General features: G+C 47.1%; 1 long non-coding RNA gene and 1 pseudogene across 1 annotated transcript in view; one reads left to right on the top strand and one right to left on the bottom strand.

Moving 5' to 3' along the window:
- The window catches only part of LOC106729059, a 59,623-nt gene that overhangs the window by 25,479 nt on the left and 19,524 nt on the right, over positions 1-14,620 (top strand). The window contains exons 4-7 of the long non-coding RNA XR_001365342.2: positions 4,867-5,165; positions 6,750-6,935; positions 7,206-7,216; positions 14,447-14,563. This is a non-coding gene — a long non-coding RNA (uncharacterized LOC106729059). The remainder of the gene's footprint in view (positions 1-4,866; positions 5,166-6,749; positions 6,936-7,205; positions 7,217-14,446; positions 14,564-14,620) is intronic.
- Positions 3,721-4,485, bottom strand: LOC102509443 (annotated as a pseudogene).

Genomic DNA, 14,620 nt, shown 5'->3' on the forward strand with positions numbered 1-14,620 from the left:
AAGGATTTATTATCACTTGCAGCAGGTAGGGAGAACACCAGGGATCTTTCGCAGAGTTATCTCCCCAAACAGCAAAACTGGGGACGCTTTAAGCTAAGGGTACGTGCATATTCATGAAGGGGCTTGGACAGAGGAAAATTCAGCATAGAATTGGGGGAAAGGTCGACAGAGTCCAAGCTTTAGTTGACTGAAGTCAGGAGGGTCAAAGTCATCATTCCATCCTGCTGGGTGGGGCCTTAGTTCCTGCAGAACTCAAAGGTATATTATTATGTATCATGTCCCTTGAGGAGAAACTAGGGCTCTGCTTTATTGCTGCACTACTGTTTGCCTGCCTGTTCTCTGTTCCTGCATCTCTTTGTTCCCTTAAGATCATTAATTACTGAGACCTGTTCAAGGGCCAGCATTGTGGCCAAGCTTAGATTACAAAATGGCTTAGACCAAAATGGCTTCTCTTATGTCAAGAAAGCCATTCCTGGTTCTCTCTCCAGGGACCTCTTAACCTATGTGCTTACAATATAGTTGGAATCATACAATATGCAGCCTTTCAGATTGGCTTCTTTCATTTAGTGATATGCATTTAAGCTCCCTCCATGCCTTTTCATGGCTTGATATCTCATTTCTTTTTATTGCTGAATAATATTCTACTGTCTGGATGCTTATTTATCCTTTCACCTACAGAAAGACATGCCGGATGCTTCCAAGCTTTGGCAATTATGAATAAAGCTGCTATAAACATCCGTGTGCAGGTTTCTATGTGGACATATGTGGTTTTTTATCTTTTAATTGAAGCATAGTCAGTTACAATGTGTCAATTTCTGGTGTACAGCTGGACATACATTTTGAGATGGGCTTTGACTCTTCATGGGATTTATTTCTCATCCTTTGAAACAAATATGTCTGGTCAAATCTTCCAATATATTTTTCCACATTTGTTCATTGATATAGTGGATCAGTGAGACATCCTACAGAATGTCCAGATAGTCCCAATCCTGTCAGTCTATCACAGGACAGACGAAAGAGTTGACATAGCCGAGGACCAAGACCATCAGTATGCTATTGTCCATCCCTTGTGAATGTGGACAATTTCCCGTCCTCCCTCTAGATAAGGATAGAAAAGAACTCATTCACCATATCAGTGGCTGCATACCACACACCTCAGAGTTGATTTGAAGAGTTGAATTGAAGCAAGAGGGCTGGGCCTCTGTCTTACTTAATAAGCCACTGGATTCAGGCTGTCCCGGGGAGGGAGTCTAACCTTGGGTGAGTCAGCTCCTTTCAGCTGAGGGCAGTTCCTGAGGAAGGACTCAGTTGTGAGCAGCCAACGCTACTGGCAGCTGGAGGAATGAGTACCTCAAACATGAAGGGGAAAAATCTAGGCTGCATCCCACAGGATCCTCTATAGATATTAGTCAATCAAGTGATGTAGGGTCAGTAGGAAATTCAATGAGTCTGGAGCTAGGAGAGATATCTAGAGCTGGCAACAGAAAGGTGGAAGTCTTTATCCTAAGATGTTGTCTAAAGTCATGCGACTGGATGAGTTCACCAAGAGGGTGACAGCAGATTCAGACAAGAGAAAGAGAACAAAGGACTGAGCCCTGGGGCCCTCAATACTAAAGGAGAATCCATGAGGGCAGGGATGATCTTTGTCTTTTTTGTTTACCGATGTATCCCAAGAGCTTAGAACACAATAAGTGCCCCCATAAATATTCGTTGATTGAATTAAATAAAGTTCAGGGGGAAAAAGTTCAAGATGGAAAAAGGATTCAAAACCATATCATACAGTGGGGAGGAATTATTATGTGTTATAGACTGAATGTGTCCCCGCCACCACCAAATTCATGTGTTGAAGCCCTACCCCTCATTTGGAGATGGGGCTTTGAGGAGGTAATTAGGTCAAAGAGGTGGGGCCCAGGTCTCACGAGAATAGTGCCCGTTTAAGAAGAGACACTAGAGAGCTTGCTTATCTTTCCTCTGTGCACGTGGACCAAGGAATCACCATGGAAGTGAGACAGGAAGCCGGCAGGGCACAGCCATTCAAGGAATAACTCAGCATTAACACCAGAATGGCGGAAGTTTCAACCCCCAGTAGGCCTTGAGGATCAAGATGATGAGAGATTTGACTTTTAGTAGAACTTGAGCTTTATTATATGCCCACTTTGATATATTAGCATGGTAAATAGCATGCCCTCAGGCGCCATGAGAGTCCCAAGTCTAGACACAGGAGGTCAAAGAGTGGGGAATGGCCAACTTCCCGAGAATCCCAGCCCCTTCCCCAGGCTACTTAGACTGGGCATATGAAGCTCATAAAAACTGGCAACAGGGTGCCTCTCTCTCTCTCCCCACCCCACCCCCGCCCCATTTGGAGACCACCAGCATTCTGTCTATGGAGTGTGTACCTACTTTTACTCTAATCTGAGCACCCAACCCCTACATCTTGAGGCCTTTCTCTTGCTTTTTGATATATCTCTCTAAATAAATCTACCTTTACTCAACTGTGGCTAGCTCTTGAATTACTTCCTGCATGAAGCCAAGGACCCACACTTGGCAGGGCACATCCCAGAGGCTCAACCTAAGCCTGGGACATGGCCCTCCTCACGCCCCACATCCGCTTTTCCTGCATCAAAAGCACCAGCAGGAAGGTGGCCTCATCTGCAAGCCAGGAAGAGATCTCTCACCAGAACCCCAACCATGCAACACCCAGATCTCAGACTTCCAGACTCCAGAACTGTGAGAAAACAAATTTCTGCTGTTTAAGCCATCCTGTCTATGGTATTTTGTTCTGGTAGTCTAAGCTGTTTAATATATAATATATCCTAAAAGATGCACTAGATTTCCCCCAAGAAAATCTCAGTAAGAGAAACAAATGAAATTCTTAGCATCCAAGAGCAGTCAACTATAACTCCAAGCCGGGTCCTGTACAAAACAAGTTCCAAAGAGCAAGACAAGAGTAACCAAAGGGTCTGATGACCAGCCTTGGCCAGCAGTCGGACAGTGGTGTGATTTCAAGCAAAGCACTCCCACCTCTGCCTCCACTTTCTCTACTGGCCAACTGAGAAAGTTGGATTGCACCAGTTTTGTGGTCATGTACTATTATTATTTTAAAATACAGAAAAAATTCATGTTTATTTAAAAACATCAACCTGACAGGGAAGGTATAGCTCAAGTGTAAGAACACATGCTTAGCATGCACAGGGTCCTGGGTTCAATCCCCAGTACCTCCTCTAAAAATAAATAATAAAACCTAATTACCTTTCCCTGCCAAAAAAATAATAAAAATAATACAGTAATAAATAAATCAAATTTATTTTAAAAATTAAAAAAAAAAAAACCCTTTCAGAAATATGTGAGGTAAAATGTCATTGTTCCCCTTGTGATTCTGCAGAATTAATCACAGTTGCCAGGGTTGTAAACATCCTCCCAGAACTTTTTCCTCCATGGCCCTGCTCAAATTTTCACCCCTTCATGAAACCTTCCTATGTCCCAGGTCCCATCTTCCCCTTCTATCTTTCTCCTTGGCACTTTATATTGGCAGACAGAAGCTAAGGGAAATGAAGGCAAGAGAAGGAGCTGCTTCTGTCCGAGCATCACCTGCTTCAGAGGAAACTCTGAAGAACCATTTATGGAACCGACCAAACCAGCATCCAGTTGACAAAGATAGCAAGTGCGGCTGGGGTGCTTCCACTGGTGGGAAAAGAGTCAGAATGTACACTCTAAAGGACAAATTTTTTAATGTATTTGGTCATTTAATTTTTTATTTTTATTTATTTAGAATAAACACCTTTATTACATGGGCTAAGGGAGAATTTATTTGCCTTTCCGGGCCTTGATCTTCCTCAGATAGCACTCCAGCTATCTGGAGCTGCTGGAACTGCTGGAACTGCTCCTCTAGAAGACTGCTGATTCTGGCATTCTTTTTCCTTTTATCATATTTCTTCTGAATTTTCTTTGATCATTTTTTGTTTAAAATCTCTTCCTCCTCAGGAGTCAGCTTGGCCTCCTTCTTGTGGCCCAAGGGCAGTACATGGTGGGACTTGTACCACTGTCGGTACAGGGTCTTGGTGAAGACCAGCTCATTGTTGGATGCATTGTAGACAACATCTATAATCCTTGTCTTGTGTGTACAACACTCGGAGCCCCAGGTGAAGTTTCCCACATCTAGGCTCAAGGCCCTGTATGTTTTGTTGCCTCCCCGCACATGGACGGTGTTTATGCGGTGAGAGCCTGCCTTGGTGTTGGCTGTGGGGCATCCCAGCTCATACTTCTGCCTCAAGTCATGGGGCTTTTTCTTGCCCCGGTCTTGTGGCACTTGTGCCAGTTGTCCCAAGATATGCCCATCGCTCAGCACTGGCTAGAAAGAGTGGTCATTAAATTTTTTAAATTGAGGCATAACATACACATTAGTAAAGTGCACAAATCTTAAGTATACGACTTGAAGAATTCACACACACACACACACACTCACTCACACACCTCTACAACTACCACCCAGACAAGAGCTTTTCCAATGTCCTGGAATTTCTCTAGGCCCCTTTCCAAGGAATCTCCCCACCCCAAGGTAACCACTCTTCTGACTCGCATCACCATCTGTTAATTTTGCCTGTTCTTGAATGTCATCTAAAATGGAATCACCCAGCATGTAGTAGCTCATGTTTGCCTTCTTTTGCTCATCATACATCTGTGAGATTTCTCCAAGTGCTTGCGATTAGCAAGAGCTCGTTCTTTTTCATTGCTGAGTAGTATTCTGTTGTGTGACTCCATCATAATTTCTTTATCCTTTCCACTGTGGATGGACTTTTGGCATGATTCCAGTTTTGGGCTACCATGAAGAGAGCTGCCCTGATTGTTCTTGTACGTGTCTTTTCACAGGCATCTGCGCTCATTTCTCTCATGGATCAACCTAGGAGTGGAATTGCTGGCTCATGATTTGTCTCTTAAGGGATCACTTAGAAGGCTTTGCAAGGATTTGCCCTGTCCGTGAAGGCTGAGGCCTCAGAAGGTGCTGTAAGAATATTTCTGACATGATGAGACGCACATGTGCCTGACAAGGTTATCTCTCTCTGGAAGGGACAGCAGCTGGAGAATGACCCAAAGAACCCCAAGACTGCAGAAAGGTCATCTTGCCCAATCCCTGAAACCTGGAGCAAGGCTGATCGGCTCTTTCCAAGGTCAGCATTTCACTGACCTTTCTGGCTGTTTATCTGGCCTGTGACTGGGCCCCCAGCTTAATGAGTGACTTACGGGAATAAGTTCACATCCTTGCAGCTGCAGACAGGCTAGCTGGGCTCAGGCCAGGGTCTGTTTCGCAGCAGGACCTGAGCTCCTGAGGCTCTCGGCTTGTGGCGCCACCATGGCAGGCAAATCAGAGCCCAGAGGCAGAGGGGGTGGTGATCCCCATCAAGTCAGGAAGAGAGAGCCTTGCCAGCTCAGAGCCCCACAGCCCTCGGGTTCAATCTGGGGTGCTGCAGACTTTCCACTGCACTTGAAACCTAGGGAGCACTTTTTACAACAGACACATTGTAACATCATTGGAATCTGCCTAGAAACAATTTAGAGATCGTTTGACTTACAGTCATTGGTCTTGGGGCACCCAGGGCAGGGCAGCCTCCCGGCCGGCCGCTAGCACCACTCCTTGTACTCACAGCAGGATGAAGTGGGAACGAATCACAATCAGGCAGGCCCTACCAGTGGCTTCCTGGTGACACCTTCCCCCACGAACCACGGTTTACTCACGGGTACAGTGGGCTAACAGCACGTGTTTCTCTGTACCACCCGGAGTGTTTTGGAAATCACCTGACCATTGCTCGCCAGAAAGAACAAACATGGCTCTGTAAATATAAAACATTGTGTTAGGCCTCAGCGATTGTTTATGGTCGGAGTGAGGGGATGAGCAGTGCAGTGGTGTTGGCTGAGGCCTGCCCAGCCAGGATAAGTCCCTTCCCTGGGATGTCATTGTCACCCCCCTTCCCAGGCAGAAAGCAGATGACTGCTGCACAGCCTAAGCCCAGGAGGCCTGGGGCAGCCCTGAGCACTGGTGGGATCAGAGCTGTGGGGAATCAGCACAGGAAAGCATGTCCCCTTTGGGGCCATTGAGACAGTGAGGTACAAATTCCACAATTACTATTATTATTTTTATTTGTAGACAAAAACACAAACCTTCAGAGGTTAAGAAATGTACTCAGGATCACGCAGTGCTGGAGCCAGGACCCCACTCTTGTCCTGTGCCCTCCCAAGTTCAATGTCTTTCTATTGCCTCTCCTTCCAGCATCAGCCCTGATGGAGGCTGACTGGGGCAGGAGACCATATGAGGCCTTGGGGTGGGGTCAGAGATCCCTGAGCCATTGTCCACTGGCGCACATTCTCAGCCGGGCCTGCTAGTTCCAGCCCCAAGCCACTTGTCCAGCCTTTCCCTGATTTGCACCCACCCTCATGCCCACCAGTTTTCTCAACCTTCGAGCCCTTCTCAAATGGTGCCGCCTCCAAGATTTCCTCCCTTTTTAAGGCTAAGTAATATTCCGTTGTGTGTATCTACCACATTTGTTTATCCATCCATCTGCCTGTGGACACTTAGGTTCTCTCATGTGTTAGCTATTGTGAATAATGCTGTTATGAATGTGGATGTAAAATATATCTTCATGACCCTGCTCCCTGCTTTCTTTCCATTTTTTCTTTTTTGATACAAACCCAGAAATGGAATTTCTGGGTCATATGGTAATTCTATTTTCACTTTTTTTTTTTTTTTGCGAGGTCAGGGGAGAATTGCCATACTATTTCCCACAGCAATGGCACCCACAAGGATTTCAGCTTCTCCACAACCTTGCCAACATTTGTGTTGGGTGTCTGTGTGTCACACCCAGTGCAGGGGAAGGAGCATGGAACGGGAATCTGAAAATCCAAGTTTACTCCAGGCTCTCTCCCTAGCTGGCTTCTTGTCTTGGGTGAGTCAGTCCACATATTGTTTCTCCATGTTTAAACAGAGGAAATTGGGCCAGGTCATCTGGAACTTTCCACCTATAGATAAAACTTCATAATCTTCAGTTACTTGTATTCCCCTTATTCCCCTGACAGACCGATTGTCCTTCAGGGCAGAAGCTAATTTGTTCTTTAATCTCCGTCCCCAGCACCCACTGTAGAGCTTTCCATGTAGTCAATGCTCAGGCTATGACCCTTGGATGTGTGAAGTGATTTCTTTTTTTTTTTTTTTTCAGATGGAGGAGAGGTAAGTAGGTTTGTTTATTTATCTATTTTTACTTAATTTTAATGGAAGTTCTGGGGATTGAACCCAGGACCTCCTGCATGCTAAGCACATGCTCTACCACTGAGCTCTACCCTCCCACTGTGTGAAATGATTTCTAACGAGATGTTTTCCCTCCATCAGGCCTCTATCTATCTGTGGGTAGTTTTGAGGCCTTGCGAAATTTTCTGTGCCTTGCTCACGACATGCTCTCTGCCTAGAGTGCCCTCTTCCCTCCCACCTTTCCAGCTGACAAAACCATCCACTTCCTCAAAGAGCCAGCTCAGATGTCACCTCACCCGAAGCCTCCTGCCCTCCTCTGAGAGCGGACCTTCTCAAGCTCCCGCAGCTCCGTGGTGCTATCACATTGTGCTGGAAACGACAGCCTTTTATCTTCTTCACTGGACTGTGAGGACTCCTGATGGGCACAGCCATCCTTCCCTTGTTGTTGTCACACTGACACTCCAGTGCACTTGCCAGCCGTTTGCAGGCAGGAGGAGGTGGAGTCAGTGAGACTGAGCATAAAGGAAGCGTTGTGTCCGTGGGAATTTTGGGACGTCCTGATTCCATTCTGGCTGCGCAGGGTCTCAGAATGTAGCCTCACAGAGCCCAGGCCCAGCACCCGTAGCATCAGGTGACATCAACTGCTCTCTTTCCATGCCCTCTCTCCTCATTCTCGGATGAGGCCACTGCCCTCCTGGAGTCCTTCTCAGCTGCACCCGTGGGGGTTCCTGGCAAGTGTGGTAGCTACATCCAGCTGCTCCCACTGGGCCTTGGCCCTGGAACGGGCAGCCAATCAGATCAGGTGAAGGGCCAGCTGTGGGGAGATCTGTGGCATGAGCCTGAGCTAATGAGGGAGTTGATCCCACTACTCAAAGGCCTCTGTGACTCAACCCAGCTTCTTCCTTCCCCCTGGGGGCACAGGAAGCCGGGATTCTTGCATCAGCATCTCTTGAAGCGAGGCCTTGATTCCCAGTGTAGCCAGCCCAGGATGGGTGCCAGCACAGATGTTGTTGGCTGTGGGGACAGATAAGGAGCACTGAGGAGATAAAGAGCTAAGCTGTAGATTTAGGTCTCCGAAGCGCTAGCTGTGTGATCTTACTCTGCTTAGTTCACACTTCTATTCATCTCTAATTCTTCATGTGATCAAAATAGATACAATAACACCCCCAAAACGGCTTTGATGGGGTATCAGTGAGATAACGTAGTGACGGTGTTTGTTAGTGACTGCCCCTCGCATGTGGATCCCTAAGCCTCAGGATGAGCTCTGTGTGTGCTCATGATGCCCAGGTTACTCTGGCCAAGTCCACCTGGTTTGGGTCCTCCGGGCCATCAGTAGCATGCCTGCTCCCCTACCAGGGGTGTCCTGTAGAAGGAGACAGAGGTGTGAATGCTGGGGCCTGGGCACCACGTTCCTGCAGGATGTGGGATGTCAACATACTTCCCAGGTGTCCAAGCCTGGTGGATGGTACCACGCTAAGTGCCCTGAAACTCCATGTGAAGGACTGCAGAGGCAAAGAGGATCTTAGGGACCTTATTGCTCAGATAAGTTTCTAGAGGTTCTCGGAGGGAAGAGCTTGCTTAAGGTCACACAGCAAATTAGTGCCTAAGTGTGTTGTCAAAATGACCCCCCCCCCCACTGAACTCAACTCTGGCTGAGAGTCTGCATAAGTTAGGGTTGGGGAGAGGGTGAACACTCTTTCCTGGAGGCTATGTGGCCCACAGAGGGATCTACAGCCTCTTACCAAATGAACCCACGACCTCTCATCTCTGATCCTATTAGGTAAATTTAGTTAACATTCAGACAAGCAAACAGTGGCAGTGCTCTTTCCAGGCTGGCAATTTCTGTGCCAGGTACGGGCAGGGATAAAGTCCCAGCTGCAGAGTCCGTTCCAGGGAACCCAAGCTAAGCCTGGAATAGCTCAGGTCAAAGATTGTGTCTATTTCATGGCATCATTTTGCTGTTGACTTGCTGTACCCCAGCAAACTTGGGCGAACCCATCTGCTTGCTTTGGCTGCAGCTTTGCAATACAAGTTGCAGGAAACGGTCCAGATCTACAGCAGTCCCTGAGCCTCTGGGCAGAATCAAGTACCACTGGCCTTGTCGAGACCGTTGGTGGGCATCTCGGACGCAGGAGCATGTCAGGTGGGGCCGGAGGCAGCCCAGCCAAACACTGGCTGTTGTCTCAGAAAGAGCAATTCAGGAAGCATCTATGTGCAGAGGACTTTGACATCTTATCTTTACAAGGCCAGAGACAGTCTTGTTCATCTAGGGAACTCCCAGAACTGAAGAAGTTCATTCCTCCTGCCCTTCCACCACCCTAGCAATAGTGGCAAATGCTCTTTAAGAGAGCAGGGCTTTTCTCTTTGGGAGGTCACCAGGAGGCATCAGAGAATAGGTAACAGGTAGATCTTGGGGTCGGGGAGTCTGGAGACCTGGGTTCTAACCCTCGCTGGATGACCTTGAAGCAGTCAGTTTCTGGGGCTTATCTTGTAAAGTGAGGCGGAATCACCCACAGGTGATTGTGAAAATCAAATGGGAATCAATGGAGTGTGTTGCGAAGTGTGAAGCACCGTCCAGATGGCTGGGAACACCACTGCCCTTCTTGCTAGCTTGTTGACAGTCATGTTCTACCACCTCTGCCTGGCACCCCTGCCAGTAGTCCTGGGCTTTAGCTCCTGCCGGCTCTCCACATGGAGCACTGGGCAGCACCTGGAAAGTAAGGAAGGCATGTGTGCAGGACCTTCAAACCTGGAGCTCGTGCTTTCCTCCAACTCTGCTACTTCTGAGCCTTCTCTACCTCCATCAAGGGAGGCACGCAAACCAGGGACCTGGACATCCCTTTTAGTCGATTCCAAGGCCTCGGCTCACTTTTCCTTCCATGAGGCCAGCGTAAGTGAGCTGAGCAGAGAGTCACAGATTTTCAGGGGACTCTCAGGCTGAAGAATTTGCAGGGAAGGATCTTCAGCACTGGGGACTTCATTGCTCTTCAGGGAAGATGGTGCTTGGAGAGGAAAGGGGCAGGACCATCCAATGGGGAGTGTCTAGGGGTTGGAGGGCCAGAGGCTTGTCTGGGAGAAGAATAGGAAAGAGGAGGCCCTTTAGGACACACTCTCCAAAGTCTAGGCAATAAGGAATAAAGAAGCAAGGAGAGGAGAGCGCCCTGCCTACCTTGCCAGCCCCACCGAGGGTGGGCTGTGGTACCCCCAATCTGGCTTCCTTCCAGCTCCCATCTGCCAAGCTCCCTCCCCATCAGGCAGTCCTGCCACCACTGCCTCTCTCTAGAGCCCTCTGCTCCCCACTCCTCTCAGAAACCTTTGTCACCATCTGGTCTCACTTGAATCCCCTTCCTGATCAACCTGCTCTCCTGTATTCTCTACCACTGCATCCTGTTTTTTCCTTTATAATACTGATCACAATATGCATTCATTTAGGTTTAGTTATGTATTTATATTGAGGTGAAGTTCACATAACATGCAATTAACCATTTTTTAAAAATCTAAATATAGTTGGTTTACAATGTTGTGTTAATTTGTGGTACACAGCATAGTGATTCAGTTATACACATATATATATATTCCTTTTCATATTTTTTTCATTGTAGACTATTACAAGTTACTGAATATTGTTCCCTGACATTAATCATTTTAAAGTATACAATTTAATGTCATTTAGAACATGTACAATGTTGTACAACCATCACTTCCATCTAGTTCCAAACAGTGTCATCATCCCAAAAGGAACCCCCATACCCATTAAGCAGTCATTCCCTGGGGGGACTCCCCTTCCTTCAGCCCCTGGCAACCATTAGTCTGCTTTCTGGCGCTATACAGTTCCTTTTCTGGCCATTTCATATACACAGAATCATACTATATGTGGCCTCTGGGTCTGGCTTCTTTCACTTAGCATAATGCTTTCGAGGTTCATCTGCTTGGCAGCATGCGTCAGTACTTCATTCCTCTTCGTACCTGAATACTATCCCATCATATGGACATGCTGCATTCTCCATTCGTGGACATTTGGGTTGTTTCCACCTTTTGCTACTATGAACATTCTTGTGCAAGTATTTGTTTGAATACCTGTCTTTTGGGCATATACCTGGGAGTGAATTGCTGGGTCATATGGGACTTCTATGTTTAACTTTTTGAAAAATCATTAATTTACTTTTGATGTCTTCCTTACCCCTAGACGTCTAGATCTGCACAGCCCAGGACAGTAATCCTATGCAGTTATTTAAATTTGAATGAGTTAAAATTAAATAAAATTGAAGAGTCAGATCCTTGGTCACATTAGTTACATTTCAGGTGCTCAGTCGCCACATGTGATCAGCAGCTACTGTATCTCCATCAATCCAGAAAGTACTATTGGACAACACTGGTCTACAGTGTAAGGTCCTCCCTGAGGGTAGGGATTGAATCTGTCTGGTTTACCATGATATCCAATGCCTAGGAAAGTGCCTCGAACATAAGATTGTTATTCAAGGAAGGAAGGAAGGAAGGAAGGAAGGAAAGAAAGGTTGTTTTTGGAGTCATTCCTCCATTTCATCTTCTCAACAAATCTGTAAGGGAGCAGGAAAAGAATGACTTTCCCTTTCCTGCAGATGCAGAACAGGCTCAGGGGAGTGAAATATCACACCCAGTGTCATAGAATGAGCACAGATCGTGGCCCTAGACCTCCCACTCTCTCCACCAGCCAGACCTACGGTGATTCATGAGACATATGGACAGTAGGCAGCCCGGGGGCTGGAAAACACCAGAGGCAGCAGAAAAATCCTTCTGGCTCTAGCAGAATTAGGGCATTTTTGAGCAGGACCTTATCCACTCTGTGTATTTTATAGAAAAGGAGATGTCACAAGATGTTATGTGTCCACAGGATTAGTTGAGAGGCAAGGACATGAGTTGGGTCCAGCCCTTGGAACTTGAGAGGCTGTAGCATCAAAGGAGTCATTGAAGGTTTACAGCAGAGAGATCAGTTTTATGGCCTCTTAAGATCAGTCTGGTAGCATCCTTAGGCTGGAACAGACGAACCAAGGCTAAAGGAAAGACTAGTCGGAAAGCGACTGTAACTTGCAGCAGGATAGGGGTGGCAAGGATGGATGGGAATGCCTGAAATCTGAATATCATGAAAGAAAGAATATTGGTCGGGGGTGACAGGACAATGGGGATCTTGAGCTTTTGTGACTTGGAGCCAGGAAATATGATAACACTGGTTAGAAAAGAATTCAGGAAAGAAGCTGGTGTGTCCAGGTATGAATGATTCACTCATAGGACACTCGAGCTAGAAGGGACTTTTTAAGTGATATATTGTTCTACCTCTTTGTTTTATTACTGGGGAAACTGAGGTCCAGAGAGGTGAGGAGCTGGCCTAAAGGCACACTATGTGTGAAAAACAAGACTGGGCCTGAACTCAGGCCGCCCAGCTTTCATTCATGCCACCGAAAAGTCCTCTAATCTCATTGGCCCCTGGCAGAGGCCCACCCCCATTGCGCATTTGCTGGCTGATAAAAAGATGTTACTTGACTTTATTAACATTGACTCCTCTCTAGTGAAATCTCGTCTGATCATGGATTACATAGTGGATGTCTAAATTTAATCCAAATATAAATCTTTTATCACATATACTTAGGACTTAACAATACAACCTGTCCTGATGAAGACCTCTTAATGTGTTTTCAGTTAGTATCTTTGTGGTTTGGAGTACATTTTTATTGTCCCTGAGTCTATATTTCCTCTTCTATAAAATGGAAATAATAAAACCTGCCTCACAGGTGGTGCCTCACCTGTGAGATAACACATGGGAGGCACTGGCAGAGTTCCAGCCTACACTAGTTAACGGATAGTCTTTCTACTTTCTTCCCCAGAGCACAGCAGAGCTGATCAGTTGGGCTCATCATAGCATTAAGTTGGCTGAATCAGGGAGACCAAAGACAGGAAAATCTTTGAAAATAGACACCCATGGCTGTTACTAATAGCACAATGAATTAGCATGGCTGAATCAGGCTGGGGGGACATTCTCCACTGAGATTGGATGGAAGTCACCCAGTGCCTTGAAAAGTAAAGAGGACACTGTAGCGCATGGAGGTTGCTAACATTGCCAGTGCTGTAGGCATGGTTATCCAGCCCCCTCTTCCCTCCTATCCAGCTTGGGGGCATTTTCACTGGAGCAGGCAGAGAAGGAATCACCCTTCCTACCAGCTCATTGACCAAGTATCCTGGGGAGGAGGTAAGAGTTTGAAACTTCTCTCTTGGGTTAATTATCAATAAGCTTTGTGGACGGTTAACAACGTGATGTCCCCCAGGGTCGCTCAGGTAGTATCCCCTGGAGAGTACTGGGCTCTCTGGCTTCAGTCCTTTCTTGTTACCTCCCCATGGGGATCCTTAATGGCAGTGCTGGGCTTGAGTGTGGGGGAAAGGCGCTGGGAGAGACAGTCTTCCAGTTCAGGACCATTTACATGTGAAATCACTGCAGCCTGCTCCTTCTCACAACATGGTGTTGGCATGTGCATGCTTTCACTCACTCAGCAAATAGCCACTGAAGCCTACTATGTGCTGGGCGTTCAGCTAGGGGTGGAGTACACAGTAGGAGGCAAAAAGGCCTGGTCCCTGCCCTCAGGAAGTTTCCAATCTAGTGGGAAGAAAGTCGACAAACCAGTAAACAAAGTGAGACAATTGCTACGAAGGAAAGAAAACAGGGTGGTAGAGGCTAAGGTATGGCTGGGAGACGGAGAAAACTGCTCCAAGGGAGAACTTTGGAGCTGGACATGGGCAGGGGGAGAGGAAGAACATCTCGGGGCAAAGCCAGCAGTTCAGGCAAAGGTCATGAAACAAGAAAGAACTTGACTTTTCAAAATCAGAAAACAGTCATGAAGTGAGGGGTTTGGACTATCTAAGTACAATGGGAAAGGTTTCAAGCAGCAGAGTGACAGGGTCCAGTGCACGTCTTAGATGGCTCAAGCTGAGTGGAGCGGGGCCGGAGCCAGCGGGAGCTGGGAGACAGCACTCTGTGGGGGGTTCTGTGGGGGAGGGAGAGGAAGTCTGAAGGTGCTGCTGCTGCAGACAGACTCTGCGTGGGGCAGGATCTGGGAGTGAGGGGGGAAGAGCTCCCCATTCAGTTAATGTGTCTGGAACCACCATGCAGAATCTGGTATAAAAGCAGAGACTTGGCTCGTTAGACCTAACCAGGCTGCACCAGACCTCCTAAACTCTCTCATGCAGTGCCTGAGATGAGCTAGCAGCTTCTTATGACAGCTTGGAGGTCCCAGTGAGCCGAGAAGTGACAAGCGGACAAGTCAGTGCTTTGCAAGAGGCTCGCCTAGTGCTGAAAAGCAGTGGGTATGGGAATGCTGAAGACTTCTTTGATGTCCCTGTTTGTGGGATATTCAGGAATTT

Source organism: Camelus ferus, chromosome 10, assembly GCF_009834535.1.
Source record: "Camelus ferus isolate YT-003-E chromosome 10, BCGSAC_Cfer_1.0, whole genome shotgun sequence".
In the NCBI taxonomy this organism is placed as follows: domain Eukaryota; kingdom Metazoa; phylum Chordata; class Mammalia; order Artiodactyla; family Camelidae; genus Camelus; species Camelus ferus.